The sequence below is a fragment of the Rhagoletis pomonella genome, unplaced genomic scaffold, assembly GCF_013731165.1.
Source record: "Rhagoletis pomonella isolate Grant_MI unplaced genomic scaffold, Rhpom_1.0 Rhpom_scaffold_00007, whole genome shotgun sequence".
NCBI lineage: Eukaryota > Metazoa > Arthropoda > Insecta > Diptera > Tephritidae > Rhagoletis > Rhagoletis pomonella.
In genome coordinates, this window is record NW_023458561.1 from 50,808,997 (window position 1) to 50,824,210 (window position 15,214).

Here is a 15,214-nt window from a genome sequence, read left to right on the forward strand (position 1 = left end):
AACAAATCAAAGATTTCAGCATACAAGTGAAGCAATTTAAGTAGATCATAATTGGATAGTTATTTAGATAGTTTGAAAAGTAAGAGGTGAGAAAAATACTACATTTTTTTAATTTCAAAAATTTCGTTAGTGCTTTTGCTTTTCTCGTGGCAAATTTTTTTTGTTTCGGCTGCAGCTACTGTTGGAACAATCACTGCAGCTTAAATACGCCGAATGCGGCATTGCCAACAGCAAAAACTTGAATGCACACTGCTAACAGCAACAACAACAATGGGTATGCTAAAAGCGGTCATAAAATTCAATAGCCACAATTTTAACTCAAACCACTCAGATTGTGTCCAAAAGGCAGTGCAATAAAAATGGTAAAACAAAAAATTAATAAAAAAGACGCAGCATTGTTTTTGTGAGTGCGATATGCGCCTCAGACGCACGCACACATGCACGCATGCGCTCATCAATATTCATATACCTACGTGCATACATATGTATGTATGTATGAATCTGGCGCGTAGCTGCTGCAAAACGCTTGTGCTTGTTATTATTCTTTGTTTTTCCATTGATTTTTTGCAATGACTCGTAAACAAACCAGTTGTTTTTTTCATTACGTTTACGCCACCGCTGGCGCTGCGCCACTGCCCCACTGCTGACTGCTTTGAAAATCCATTCATATTAGCCGGCAAGCAGCGGTTGTAGTTCAGTCTCCAAACGGACGTTGCTCGGTGCACAGCTTTTGCCTGCAAAACAGCCAAGTAATAGTGGAAGTTGACAAAAAATTTGTCAAAAAAAAATAGTGTTATCGCAAAAAAAAAAATTTGTGGATTTCCAAGCACTTAGCGTGCGCGAAAAAAAAACAAAAGTTAATCAAATTTGCGGCTCGGCAAATTTTTTCGCACTCTAAGAACGATTTTGTGGAGCTCATCACAGCACCTATAGCAGCAGCCCTCTGTCAAGCAAACGCAGTGTTTAGCAAACGTGTATGTACAGCCATAATTAAACATTGTACTTAACCGTTAACAAGTGTTTAAAATTACTACAAAATTATTCATAAGTTTACATATTCATTGGCAAATGTTTGTGTGTTGACTTTGCTGCGCATACATACGTATATACATATGTATGTTGTAAAACAGATACCCAAGTGTTGCTTCATTTTAAATGTGCATATGCTGACCAGGCCATGTCTAAAATGCCCAATGGTTGTTGCGCTAAAAAATAAAGTATTTACCCCCCAAGAAAAAAGCAGTTGAACTAAAAACCACCGAAATTGTGTTTCAGCACCAAAACAAAACTAAAATTTACTATTACATAAGTAGTGTATGCATGCGAGTGTATCAACAAAAAGCGCAAATAATAAATTGCTTATGTATGAAGGAAAAAACTCGTTTACATCTTTAACTCATTCATCTTATTTAATTGTACGATATATATTGTCGAAAATATTTAGGTTTCGCACCAGCGTTAATGCAAAAAAAAAGCCAGTTATGCTCACATTTTTTAAACACTTCATTGACGTTGACACATGTTCGCATGGAGCGCAGAAATTTATGTGCGTACAGACAATTAACGCACAGTTGAAACACGCGCACTCACGCCCTGAAATGGCACGGCGCTTAAATCGGGTTCGCAGCCTAAGTCTTTTGTTTGCGCATAGGCGGAACAAACTTCATTGCTTTGAACCGCATTTTCGCTAAAGAAATATATATACATACTATATTATCGAAGCATTAATAACACATATTGAACTGTATTACTTTTTTACTTTGTGGAAATTTCTCCTCTTAACTGTTCTTATCTTAATCTATTTATGTAGTTGCAGCTAGTTACACATACGCATTAAAAAAATTCAAATTCCGTTCGCATACGATAAAAATCTTCTAACACTACACTACACTACAACTAAACATATGTATGTCATTTCTTATCTGAACTTTGTTCATACTTGACTTATTATCTTAGACGAGCGTATTAACTTGCACTATAAATATGGATACATTGTAGGAAATTATATATGCAACTTTTTGCTGGATTAGCGTAAATTGATATGTTTATTGCATTCAATGGCCAATTCGAGACTGACATGTTTTGAGCACATAAATTTTAATTCCTATAATAACGCATTTCAGCTGTAATGACGGATTAATAGTAGCTTAAACGAATTTTAATGCGTGTAAAAGCATAGTGAAGGATTAGATAATTCTAGATTAGTGTCGGGCATTTTTTTTTTTCAAATAACCCTGTACCATTAAAAGTGTTCTAACATCAGAAATTTAAATCTTGTTGCATATTAAGAGGCGAAACTATTTAATTTTAAACTATGTTCACATTACAGCATTACTTTGTTTGATCATATTACTTCACATAAATCAATTACGTTCAGACTTTCTTTCATAATTTCTGTAGACTTTTTGTTAGCATGTGTAGGTACGAATGTGTGCTTTGTACTTGATCAGGGGCGAAAGCCGAAATTTTTTCCGGGGCGGTGGGCCATCTTTTAAAAAATTTATATTTTCTACATAATCAGTTCCACCAAGTATGCCTATATTTTTTTTTTTTTTTATAAATTCGAGGCAAAACTCAAAAATCTAAAGACTCACTTTTCTTGTAAATATGTAGGTAAATTAATTTTGTCTCAAAATATGGATCAGTAACACCGCGTTCACGTTGAAACTCTAAATGATATTGAACATGCAAAATGTGGAAATAAGCAATTCGAGTCCAATTATTTTCACCCTTTCTAAAGCTTCAAAAACCTTTAAATTCAAATCAAAGATATGCGTGTAGTATATACATACATATGTAGCACTTTTAGGGATTATGTTAGTTCCAAGTCGAATTCATAATAGGGAGTGTTACCAGAGCGTCTGAGATTTTCGCAACGGTGTTCTGAACGTCAAAATTATGTGTTTGTTTTAGCTATAATTCTACGAGAATCGACTGTATTCAGAACAGTCGGCATACGTATTTCAAAAATACAAAACGAAAATGTCCAGCTAAATATTTAATACGATTTTTTTAAGATTTTTCTCTTGTTATCGGTTTTATGTAGAACTTTTTTTACCTTTCAGATCTTTTTTGTAAAATAAAGGACACTAATTATGTTCTGGCATTTAATTCTGGCAGAGAGAAATAAAAATGCCATTTTATAATTCAATAGTATAATATGAGAACCATACTGGCGAGCAATTTTATTCGACACAGTCTTTATATCACCAAATTTCCTAGATATTTATTATGATTTTGGATCCCTCTTTTTTCATGTCTTTAAATTGCAAACGAATTACACTATGACCGAATTTTTAACGAACTATTGTCCAACTATATGTAGTTTCTATGCGTGGTAGTCAAACTCCAAAAGTATTTTATTCTTTGAAAAGATATTTTCTGTTGTATACACAATATAGGTATGTAAATTCGTATACCTAGTATGTACTCCTACATAAATACTAAATATGTAATAATATAAAGAGTTGGAAGTCGGCCTTTGGTGGGTTGGATAAGACAATATTTGAGTTTGATTTAGAAATCTCAGAAATATAATAACACACTTAAAAATCGAATACATAACTAGAAAAATGAATTAAACAAAGAATAAGCAGAAGCGTTAAGCAAAAACAGCAAAATGCTTTTATAAAAAAAAAAAATATTTAATGGCAAATGCCATTGACGCAGATAACAAATAGAGGTAGACAAGAGAAAAAAAAAACAATTTACAGATATACCGTAAGGGAATCTCACAAACGTACTCACATACCTAAATAACTAAAACATTTACAGACATATACAAAAATACATATATATTTATGTGTAATCCGAGGGCATCTAATTGAGAGAGATAGAAATTTAAGCTGGCTTATATGCAAATTCCTATGTAAGCAATTAAACTTAAATGCTTCCACTGCTTTGTAAATAATATACTTTGGTAGTTTGGTTAGTTAGTTAGTCTGGTCATGTGCATGAATAAAATTAACTTGACGCTTGACCTGCCAAACATCATTCATTTCCATTTTATTTACTCAATACTCGTCTCGTCATACACACGTACGTACATATGTATGTATGTATAAAGAAGAATCCAACAAAATAAAAGAGACAAGGTCATGTCATGAACTTGTACCGCATCGTTGCAACACACAATCTGCGCCACATAAGGGCATTGCTACTTTTGGAGCGTTTTAATGGCACGAGTATCCATGATATACTCTTGACACTCCTCTCTTCGGCTTACAACCCTACTCTTAAGCTGGCAGCAAGTTAAATGCTTAATGATTGGCTGTATTTAAACTTTATTTGTATTTTTGAAAGGTAATAATATATTACTTATCTACATATCGTTCATTTACTAAAACAATAGCATAACTCGAGAACTGGATTTTCAGGAGATATGCTTAAAGTTTCCATTAACTCACGATTTCAGCACAAAATGTTTATAAAAGATGAAGCATGATATAAGCAACAATTCAAACATTTTGGTTTTTTGAGTTATGACAGTCTTTTAGTAAATTAGCGATTTGTACATATGTATGGATTTTAGTATGCCTGGTTTTGATTGATTTTATTTAACTCGCTTTTGAATGATATGCTGCCGAGAGAGACCCAATCAGTTCTTATAAGTTTTCGCTCGCTGAATCTGAGACTTAAGGCCGAAAATCAGGAGTGGCCTCGTTTTTTTGCTAACCTCAAACAAATTTTATAAATGATAATTTTGAGGTTCGAAAGAAAAAGGAGCGGCAAAACATTATTTAACAGCCTTCAAAAAAAGGAGAAGGTTATCAATTCATCGGAATATTTTTTTGTGTGATTTTTTTATGTATGCTACCGCATAACTTTGAACCATGTCGATCTTCTATCAGAAGGTAGTGTACCACAGGTGATCCCATACGGATTTGGTTTAGATAAGATAATCTTTATATGAGAGTTGAAGTCGGTAGTGCTTTTTCTTGAATATTACTTGTTGAGTCCTAAGTTGGTGTTTGTGCGCAGAACTGAAAACTTGGAATTTTTGTTTTTAATCTCAAAACAACTTTCTATTGCGGTACACTTACACTGAGGTTTTGGGGGTTGGAATCAACCAATTCTGATTTCAGTTACAGATTTTGTAACTCTAAATCTGGAGTAACTGTAAAGTTGAGCTAACCGTTTCGTTGATTAGCTTCACTCTTAAATATTCTTGCAAGAAAATATTCAACTGGCTTCCGTCGAGCCGAGTTCCTGCAGTTGCCTCAGAAACTGCCCAATGGAATGCCGATCATTACGGCATGCACATCCAAAGTCATGTAGAGACAGCGGTGTGGTTCGAAGTAATTTTATTGCTCATGCTTAACATATTCCTGGATCTATGTGGGCCGCAGTTTTTCTAATTGAGATATTGCGCGAACGCAGGTCCTACGGAATGGTAGTACGCACCTCTAACCACTCAGCCACAGTCCCGCTAGTTAATTACCGTAATGTACCTATAACCTGGGTAATTTCCAACTGACCAGAAATCAAACAAATTTGTGTCCTTAAGTCTTCTACTTGTTGTAAACCAACTGAGGAAGAGGACATTGTCTGAATTTCCGCCTGCTTATCTGAGCTAAATGTTTAACTGCGTTCACGCGGAAAATTCTAACGTTGTCTGGTAGGCAAAGGGATCGCTTCAAATTGAGTTGCACCTAGCCCTGATTCCATCTTTTATCCGTTTGTTAAAACGGCCTTGCCCATAAAGCACTGGGTTTCCTTCAAAATCCAGTTGCTTGGGCGGCTTGGGAAATTTTAGCGAGGTTTGCGGTTGCCTTGCATTCTTTTGCTTGCATAGAGATCCACCGAGGCTTTCCGTACTCGCTTATCAATGCTTAGTTCTCAAATAGGTGAGCAGAATATTATTTGTTTAAGGTCCCGATCACAGATTGTATGGGGCCTTGTTAACCGCTCGAGTAATTTATTGGCTACGAAAGGTTAAGGGTTTTATGAAAATATATAAAGGTAGGTTCTATAGTTCGCGGAATAAAGAGGAAATGGTCAATCGATATACTCTCACTCTAGCTCAACAGAATTCTCAGACCATTCATAATTTTGTATATATCACCCAAAAAAAATATGTCCACAGCTTTTTTGATTTCTGGAATAAATAATAATCTGGGGAGGGCTAATTTAAAAAAAAAAAACAGATGATCAGATTTATTATTTCAATGCCACAGTTGTGTAAAATAAAGAGGATGCGTGAAATTGCACAATTTTTTTTTTTATTGTTACTATTTTTTTTTACTTGTGTGATACTACTAACACCAATTTGTATAAATATGTGATAATTTGTATTCGGTAACTCGCAAGCGAATTCATCAATCAAAAATTAATAATAATAAAACCGCCGAAAACAAAGTAGCAAAAATCACAAAGTAAATCGAGGTTTTTAGCAAACGATTACAAAATTAGCCGGTTTCGGATTGAATACTGCAACAAAGCAAAAACGAAAGCTAAGTATAACAACTCAGCTCATCATTTCGTTGACTGCTATGTAACAAATACTTTCATTTTTGGTCTGATCGTAAAATGTTTCGATGTGTCTGCGCTTTTATGAGTATTATCTAATTTTTATTTTTGTTTGCTAATTTTTTTCTTAAAAATCCCCAAAAGCAATTTGCATCTATAATAAGTAGATACATAAATAAATTACAAATAAATAAATTTATTCTGAAGTGTTTGTGTCTGTAAAATTTTACAGTAAGCATTTTTTGGAAATTTTTTAGTTAAAGCAGAATGTGTAATACAATTTGCATGTTATTTACGACTGCTTGCTTCACTTCGGCTGGTAACGTATGCAAACTTTAGTAACAAAAAATGGGTAGAAGACAATATACACTAGGGCGGGTCGAAAATCTAATTTTTCTCAAATCTCTTGGTAATAGTGAAAAAATATTGTATCATGAAGTCAACAAGAAGCCTGCAAAATATTAGTTTTTTATTTTAATTGTAAGAGCCAGCGCATCGACCGCCGAGTGACCCACAGCACAGTAGTCGAATAAGACCAATTCTTGTTAAAAATTCTATGTTCAGCAAAAAGGTTTTTGTGCATATTATTAGATAATGAATTCGTTAATGCAGAAGATAAAGTCAAATATCATTTCTCACAGCCCTTTAGCTTATCGTCAATCTCAAATTTATCTTTTTTCAATAAAATTTTAATTGTTTTCTTGATAACTATACTGGCCTATAGTCAAAAGATGTAGAGAACAGCATTAATATTCCCGGCGTGCATTTAGGTCGCTCGTTCCAAATATTCTCATCTTTTTTAATATTAGCTATAGCTTGCGAATTTTTGCAAATTTAGTAACAATTTCGGTAGCTCTAATAGAAAAGCAATAATTTTCCATCATCGTGGAAAAATTTTGTTTACGATAATGAGTATGGACACACTGAATAGGCACAATTTCAAGAAACACTAATTAGTTAACTTATGTTTACGCATACAATATAAATATTGCAAATATAGGAAAATTACAAAAAATTTTGTACATTTTTTTTTTTTTTTAAATAATTGGTTTATAATCTGAACGATTTTTATCATATTATTATCATAAATCAGTAACAGTAAGACTCGCCTTCAATTTGGTAATTATTACGTACCGATCGGGTAACATTTACCAAAGTTATATCGAAAAAATTAAGGGGATCTCCAGTTTTTTTCAAAAAAAGTTTCTCTTCAAATAACTTTTAAATGAAACAACCGGATAACAGAAAAGTGTGCCAGGGAGTGACTTTTTTCGTTCAAGCTGAATGCAAAGCTAACTTAACTATTTATGTATATACATATAAACGCTTATTGCACGTCCCCTATTTTCATATAATGGCAAATTTAGAAACCGTGAAAAATGTGCTTTTTCGGTGACTAATGAAACCATTCTGCACCAATTTTCAAGACTGCATAAATGCTTGAAACTAATTTTAACTTAACAAATGGCAATACATGTTTGACTTCATTCACCACGATCTTTAAAACTGACCAAATCGGCGTGGCCAAGTCCATGGTCATTTTAATATTATATAAACATCCGAAATTATTAAAATGTTTGAAATCTCGTCTCACTTCTCTTGAATTTTTCACTTGGTTGCTGAAGTACAGAAAAGTTGAAAATTCATAAGGGAAAATTATAGTTTTTGTAAGTTTTATCTTAATATCTTAAAAAGTTGTAGACTTATTGAAAAATGATAAATGAACGGGAGGTACTAAATTTAACAACCTTTAATTTGATATATCGTCCTGTTTATAACAATTAACGTATTCCATAGATATTACAAGACAAAGTTTCATTTTCCAAATTCATACACTTTGATTGAATTGCGCGGGCTAAAGATAAGTTTCAAATTAATCTTTCGCGGCCAACCACAATTGGCTTAGACCTAAGATATCATAATATTACTATTACAAAACGGTCAAATGCCTTTTATTTTCCCCCATACAAAATCGACCCGCCCTAATATACATGTTTACATTTTTGTGGGGATCTAAGGAGTAAAAATTATGCAAATGCAGCTAATTACAAAATATAATAGAATAATATAAAAGTTTTTGCAGTTATATAATTCATTTGACTCTGCTAATTAATATTTATAAAAATACAAACATTTTTGGTTGATACCTGCAGATATTATTGTACTAAGCATAATATATGAAATATTTCTTTCATAGCACAGCCACACAAAAAAAAATGTCGTTCACTGACTTTAAACCCGCAGTTTTTGCTGCTAAAATAAAAAATTAAAAAACATAAAATTAATAACTAAGAATTGTCATCAGTAAATGGATTTTGTAGGAAATAGAGTAGTTTCGATCAAATTTACCCCAACTTAGCTTTTCCTGATTTCAAAAATATGCATTTTATGTTATATTTTCGTAATATTTTTCTTTTTTTGCATTTAATAAAGTGAATATAACATAGATACATTTTTAAGCAAGAGCAGCCTTCAATTCTCATATAAAAATTTTAGAGTACCGTTAAATTCTTCTTGAGCCAAACAACGGATCTAAACCAAATTAGTATGGGACTTCCTCTGAGCTATCACCTCACGGTTAACGTGGTCCAAAGTTATGCGGTCACATACATACAAAAAGAAATAAAAAAATATTTCGACGAATTGATAACTTCCTCCTTTCATTGAAGTCGGTTAAAATTAGCGCTTTTTTTTTAAAAATAGCAGTGTAATATTCAAATATTTCACATAACATTCAGATGTGGCGTATAGAAGCCCTGGGGCCAAACAGGTGTGGAAAAAATCAGCCAACGATATATGGTCTCTTTCTTTATTGCGATGGTGTTGCCCTCTAGAGTTATTTTCCCGAGATCAAGTATCTTGTGCATCCTAGTGAACAGCACAAGGTCTGTTCACTCCCAGTCCTCGCCTGTTGCACCACAGGGATAGTTTGTTGAGGGATATTTGGATCAGATCTGACAATGTTGAGAGATGTTTACCCGAGATAGCAATTAAAATATCGTCGGCGTATGCAATTATCCGACCGCCAATATCTTCAAGTTCCCGAAGAAGGATGTCTACTACCATGTTCCATAGGAGCGGTGATATTACGCCCCCCCCCCTGGGGTGTACCCCCAACGGGGAACCTTTTCATTACTGATTCACCTAATTGGTCTGAAGTCCTTTGTTCTCGTGGGTGTAGTTTTCCCTACCTTGGGAATGAAAACTACTCTTACCTGCTCCCATTTGTGGGGTATATAATTAAGTCGTAACACTGCTTCAAAAACTGGTACGAATATGGGTGCAATTATTTCTGCTGTATGCTGTAGGTCAGCGGGAATAATGTCGTCTGGTCCCGGAGATTTAAACGGTTGGAAGCTGCTAATGACACGCTTTATGTTCCCCTCGGTAATGATATTAGCTGGAATGTCGTCATGGTTGCCTATGATATGGGTATTGGTGACTCTACTATGAAGGCAACCCGGAAAGTGCGTCTGTACTAGAAGCTCTAGAGTTTCTTCGGTACTAGTTGTCCAATCACCATCCTCCTAGATGCTAGATAGTTAATATTGCTGGGACTCATAGATAGTATTTTGCGCAATCTGCTGGCCTCCGAAGTACTTTCTATCTTCTGACAGAAGTTTCTCCATAAGGAGCGCTTAGCGCCTCTTATTGCATACTTAAATCGGCGTTGCCAGTCTTTAAATTCACTCCAAGAGTTGGATCTCTTAGCTTCATTAAATTTTGATCTGCATTCCCTTCTGAAGTTCATGTAGTACTGGATCAGGGCAGATGTGAATCCGAATGGTGAGCCACAGCTGCTTGTGTTGATACATATGTTCAAATGTATACCGATAGCCGCGGCTATTCAATACATTTATTTGAGTTCGATACGATTATGGTAAGAATATTATGAAAATATAAGCTATGCATTGTACAGTGGCTTATACAAATCCTCAGTCAATTAGTTATACAAACCTATTACACAATTTCCCGCTTCCGTCCTGTTGATTAAATAATTATACACTTCAAAAACTTGTAATAAAAAATTTATTCAATTATGGTTTTGCCTACATTTTTTGTCAGTTTAAAGTGGAATAGCGACAAAGTGATTTATGGCTAAATTCAACGCTATAATGTTCAGTTCGAATACTTCAGATATACAATGTAAACACCAACTAAGAGAAATCGTAAAAAAATAAATACTATTTGCCATAAAATATTGAATTTGTGGCTTCCTACACCGAAGTCCTATGAATGCTTAACATAAACAAGTTTTATTAAAATCTATGGAAAATTTTCCATGCGCCCAAAATGCGTTCATGTATCTACTTACAAAAAATGAAAAAAGATAAAATAAAAACAAAGTTGTCCAAAAATTTCCACTTGGAGTTGCAATTTAATGCATTGAAGGCCATACATTTGAAAAGGCCAAACAAAATTGGCTACACTATTGAAAATACTTGTTTGTCAGTAAGTATTTAAGTAAATATTTATGTGTCGTGCAGACTTCTTTCTATATGTATGCATGTTTTTACATGATACGATATTCTAAGAAATGAAACCACTTCCACATTTACGAATAACAAAAACGTCTGTATGCTTAGGTACGAGTATCTCCTTGCCACAGAGACTGGTTAATTCAAACTTGACACTTGTGTTGTAAGCTCGATTTTCAGGCAACTGCAGTCGGCAAAAAGAACTGCAAATACTAAAAAAAAAACTTGTTGCAATAGAATTGCTTATGTAACTTTGTAGTCATGATATGGTGCTAAAGTTGCTGAGCAATAATGCAATTAACTGGTTAGAAGCCTCCAGTAGCGGTTAGCACGTGCGTGAAGTTCTTGGCTTAGCAGCGAAGTGACTGGCGCTTAGACAAAGTGGCAATTGAATGCTGAGTGCTGAGTGTTTTATTGAATGAAGAAAGAGTTTATCGCCTAATGGTGGTATTTGTATTTTAGTGGCGTTTTAACTTTGTAAGTCTTTTTTCGCTTAAAGCTGATAATGTTTTAATTGGGAAATATAGATACACATAAATATATACATACATGTGCAGCTTTCTTTATTGTGCAATATATATTTGTGTACTAACATAAGCGCCAATCTGTTGTCATTATTATTATTTGCTTTTTTTAGGAATGGGAAAATTTTCCGGATGTTCTCTGATTTTTGCTGATTTTATCGCTACTCTTTGTGTTTTGCTTTTTAAGATTTTACCGGAAAAAATTAAAAAAGGGTTTTATTAAAAATTTCGTCGAAACGAATATTAAACCTTTATAAAAAGTTGCTCGGTTTCAGGTTCAGATCAAATATTTGTGGAAAATTTCGGGTTGGGTTATCATCTTGATGTTCTTCTTCAGGTTGGTATCTTAATCCAATCCAAACGTTTAGAAAGCCTGGAAATTTCCCGACCCTGAGAATTGTGGTATAAAAATTAATTTCTCAGGGCATAGTCAATGTTTGTGTTAAAATTTAGCTAAATAAGTCATTTTAGTAAGAAGAGCCTTTCGTGACTAGTCTTGAATTAGTCATGTAGATTTTTCTTTAATATAATTCATAGCTGGCAACCCTGTTAAATATTTTTCGGCATGAAAGCATCTTCCATCACTTTTTGCTTCATTTCACTTGCAAAGAAAAAAATTATTTAAATATAATTTCAAAATATTTTGCTGTAAACACGGTACGCACTCCAATGTTAACCTTTCACACAATTTATAAAGTAAATTTAAAGACTTTTTGAAATGAAATTATATTAAATTTATTTCTTTTTCCAAACGTTTTGTGGTACTCCATTTAACTTTTGAATTAAATAAAATTCGACTAAAAGGGACCTCAATTGTAAAAAATATCAATGAATCTTTTAGTGTCATTGAGCTTTACTTTCTAATCAGGTGGCAATGCGCTACGAAAATATTTTCGAGGTTACGTTATCTTAAGCCCCTATTTTGCAAACTGTTCCATGGCAACCTCCTTTGAAAATACTTTCTAAGTAAACTTTTCCTAAACCTTATTCCTTTGACACCCATATTGTAAAATTTCATTGAATTTATTAATTAAATTGAACTTGATTTTCTAACAGGTAACAACCCCTTCAAGCGTTTTTTAATAAAGCTTTTTTTAAGCGCGTGTTTCTTCATACACATATTTCAAAATTTTTCATTTATGTGGTGGCAAACTTTCACAAAAAAATACCTTATTTTAATCTAAGTTATAGACTAAATATTTGTAAAATAAATTGTATACAAATCTGTCTAAAACTTTCTGAGCATAGAAGTAACCAACACAAACTGTCACTCACTCACAAACTTCTTCATTGATATTAATATAGGAGTATATTCACCGCAGTTACCGCCAATTTTTCGGAAATAGCATTCGAATACCATCTCATCTGTTTAAAAAGCTAAAAGTAAGAAAAAACACCTGTCCGATCGCCCAATGTTAAAATTCTTCGAACTCACCTGAACTTTTAACCGCAGTTGAGCTTTGGGTGGAAGATATATTGTACATAAATATATATGAAGAATAAGAACAATGTCCAACTACTGTAGGCTAACGTACATCAAATAGCTACAACTGCCGCCTGTAAAAGAAAAAAATTATTGGATGGACTTAAGTACTCTATAAGAAATATCACCCGTATTTCAAAGTGAGAGGCGATTCCACAACGCCATGAGCCCCGCAAATCAAGTTTATATCCTTAGCATATGTTATATCTGGTTTATGACAAATTCCTATAATTTACTACACCAACTCTTCCTTGCTGTTCCCGACGCCTTCTTACAACTAAAGGATAAAATAAAAACAAATACTGCAAAACATTCAGTATCATTAGTTACTTAATTGCTCAAGTTTGTTGCTTAAGTCTTTCGATTCGCTTTGTTTTGCTACTTCAGTCTGCCTAAGCACATAACTGTTTAATCGCACCTCTTACTAACTACTTCAAAACGATTTCCAATTAAATTACAGCAAAAATCATGTCTGTTATACGTAAATGTAAAATTTCGAATTGCATTTCCTTTTGCAAAATCGAGCGTGCAACATTGCAGTAAATGCGTTAAAAGCCCGAATTCATTGAAATACAATGGAAATGATGTTGTTTGGCATCAGTTCTGTTGTACTCACATACACATTACTAAGCTGGTTTGATTTTAAACATTTGTCTTACATATTTTTCTACATAGCTTCGAGTGATTTTACAATGCGAAAACAATTTTATACGTGCGGCATAACGCAATTGGAGCATACCAAAGAGTATTTAGTACATAGTTGAGCGACGACAACACAGACAAACGAAAGTGGCGGTTGGTAGACGCTCAGCTGTGAGCTACATATGTACTTACTGGTTTCTTGCATTGAAATAACCGGTGCGGGCCATGTGGCAATGTTTATATTTTGTAAAATCAAATGTGCATTACGTACTAAGTATATTTAAAAAAAAAAAAACTATATAAATAATATAAACAGTAATTCGCAGCAGACTTTGAACGCGCCAGTGCAATGGCCCCACTTAAATATTCATATAAACTTATTTATATATGTAGAAATGTGTTAACTAGTACATAGTTGTTTTTGGTGTGGCATTATAATTGAAGGCGAAACTAATAAAGAGACATTTTTAAGATAAACGTTAGTTACTTTGAAATAACCTTATGACTGCTTGAATGCATCAATAAAACTGACGCATTTGGGATTATCTTTACTTTTTTAATACCCGAGCGCACTTGTGCACAAGGGTATATTAACTTTGTTCACATAACGGTTGTTTGTAATAGCCAAAACGAATCGAGAGATATATAGACAAATGTTCACATAAATGCTCAGTATGAATAGAGAAGGCGATTAAGCCATATCTGTCCGTCCGTTCGTCCGTCCGTCCGTCCGTCCGTCCATCTGTCCGTGTACACGATAACTCCAGTAAAAATTGAGATATTTCAGCGAAATTTGGTGTGTAGGTTGCCCTTTATCCAAGGTAGGTTGTTATTGAAAATAGGCGAAATCGGACTCTAACCACGCGCACTTCCCATATAACGGTTGTTTCGAAAAATGCGAATACTGCGATATTTCAGTAAATATTAGATGAAAATTGTTGAAAATTAGTATGCCAAGCAGAATTTTTTGCAAAAAATAGTACTGTAATGAAATTTTTGCAAAATGGGCTTGACCCCGCCCACTTATTATAAAATTCTGTATCTCAATATTGCTTCACCAATCCGTACCAAAGTCGGTACGAGCCTTGCCTAGGACATAGCTAAGACATCTGTCGAAAATCTTTGAAATTGGGCAATAACCACGCCCACATCCCATATAACGGTAATTTACAAAACCACGAAAACTGCGATAAATCAGTAACTAGTGAAGCTAATTGACTGAAAATCGACCACTTAGCAGAAAATGAGATTATTGTAAATTTTTGGATAATGGGCGTGGCGCTGCTCCCTTATGACCACAAATGTGTATCTAGGTAATCAATTCATCAATTATAAGAAAGAAATTCTTTGAAATTTATTCAAATCGGACTAAAATTACACCCACTACCCGTGTAACGGTAAATGTCAGACATCCGTAAACTCCGATATTTCAATAACTGAGGACGTTAACTTACTACAAGTTAATAGTTACAACAATATCTAAACAATAAATAAGAGTACTATAGACTTTACTCACGATAACCACTTTATAGATTTATACCAAACTTGGTTCAATTATTTCATTAAGTCGAAGTCAGCATATTATCGAAAAAGTTTGAAATCGGCGAAAACCCCCTTGC

At 33.9% G+C, this 15,214-nt stretch overlaps 1 protein-coding gene across 1 annotated transcript in view; it reads left to right on the top strand.

Annotated features, from left to right (window-relative positions):
* Positions 1-716: 716 nt before the first annotated feature.
* LOC118743876 (fatty acyl-CoA reductase 1) overlaps positions 717-15,214 on the top strand; it is a 47,341-nt gene continuing 32,843 nt past the window's right edge. Inside the window, exon 1 of the mRNA XM_036476639.1 lies at positions 717-974. The gene's annotated coding sequence lies outside the window, so the exon portion shown is untranslated. The remainder of the gene's footprint in view (positions 975-15,214) is intronic.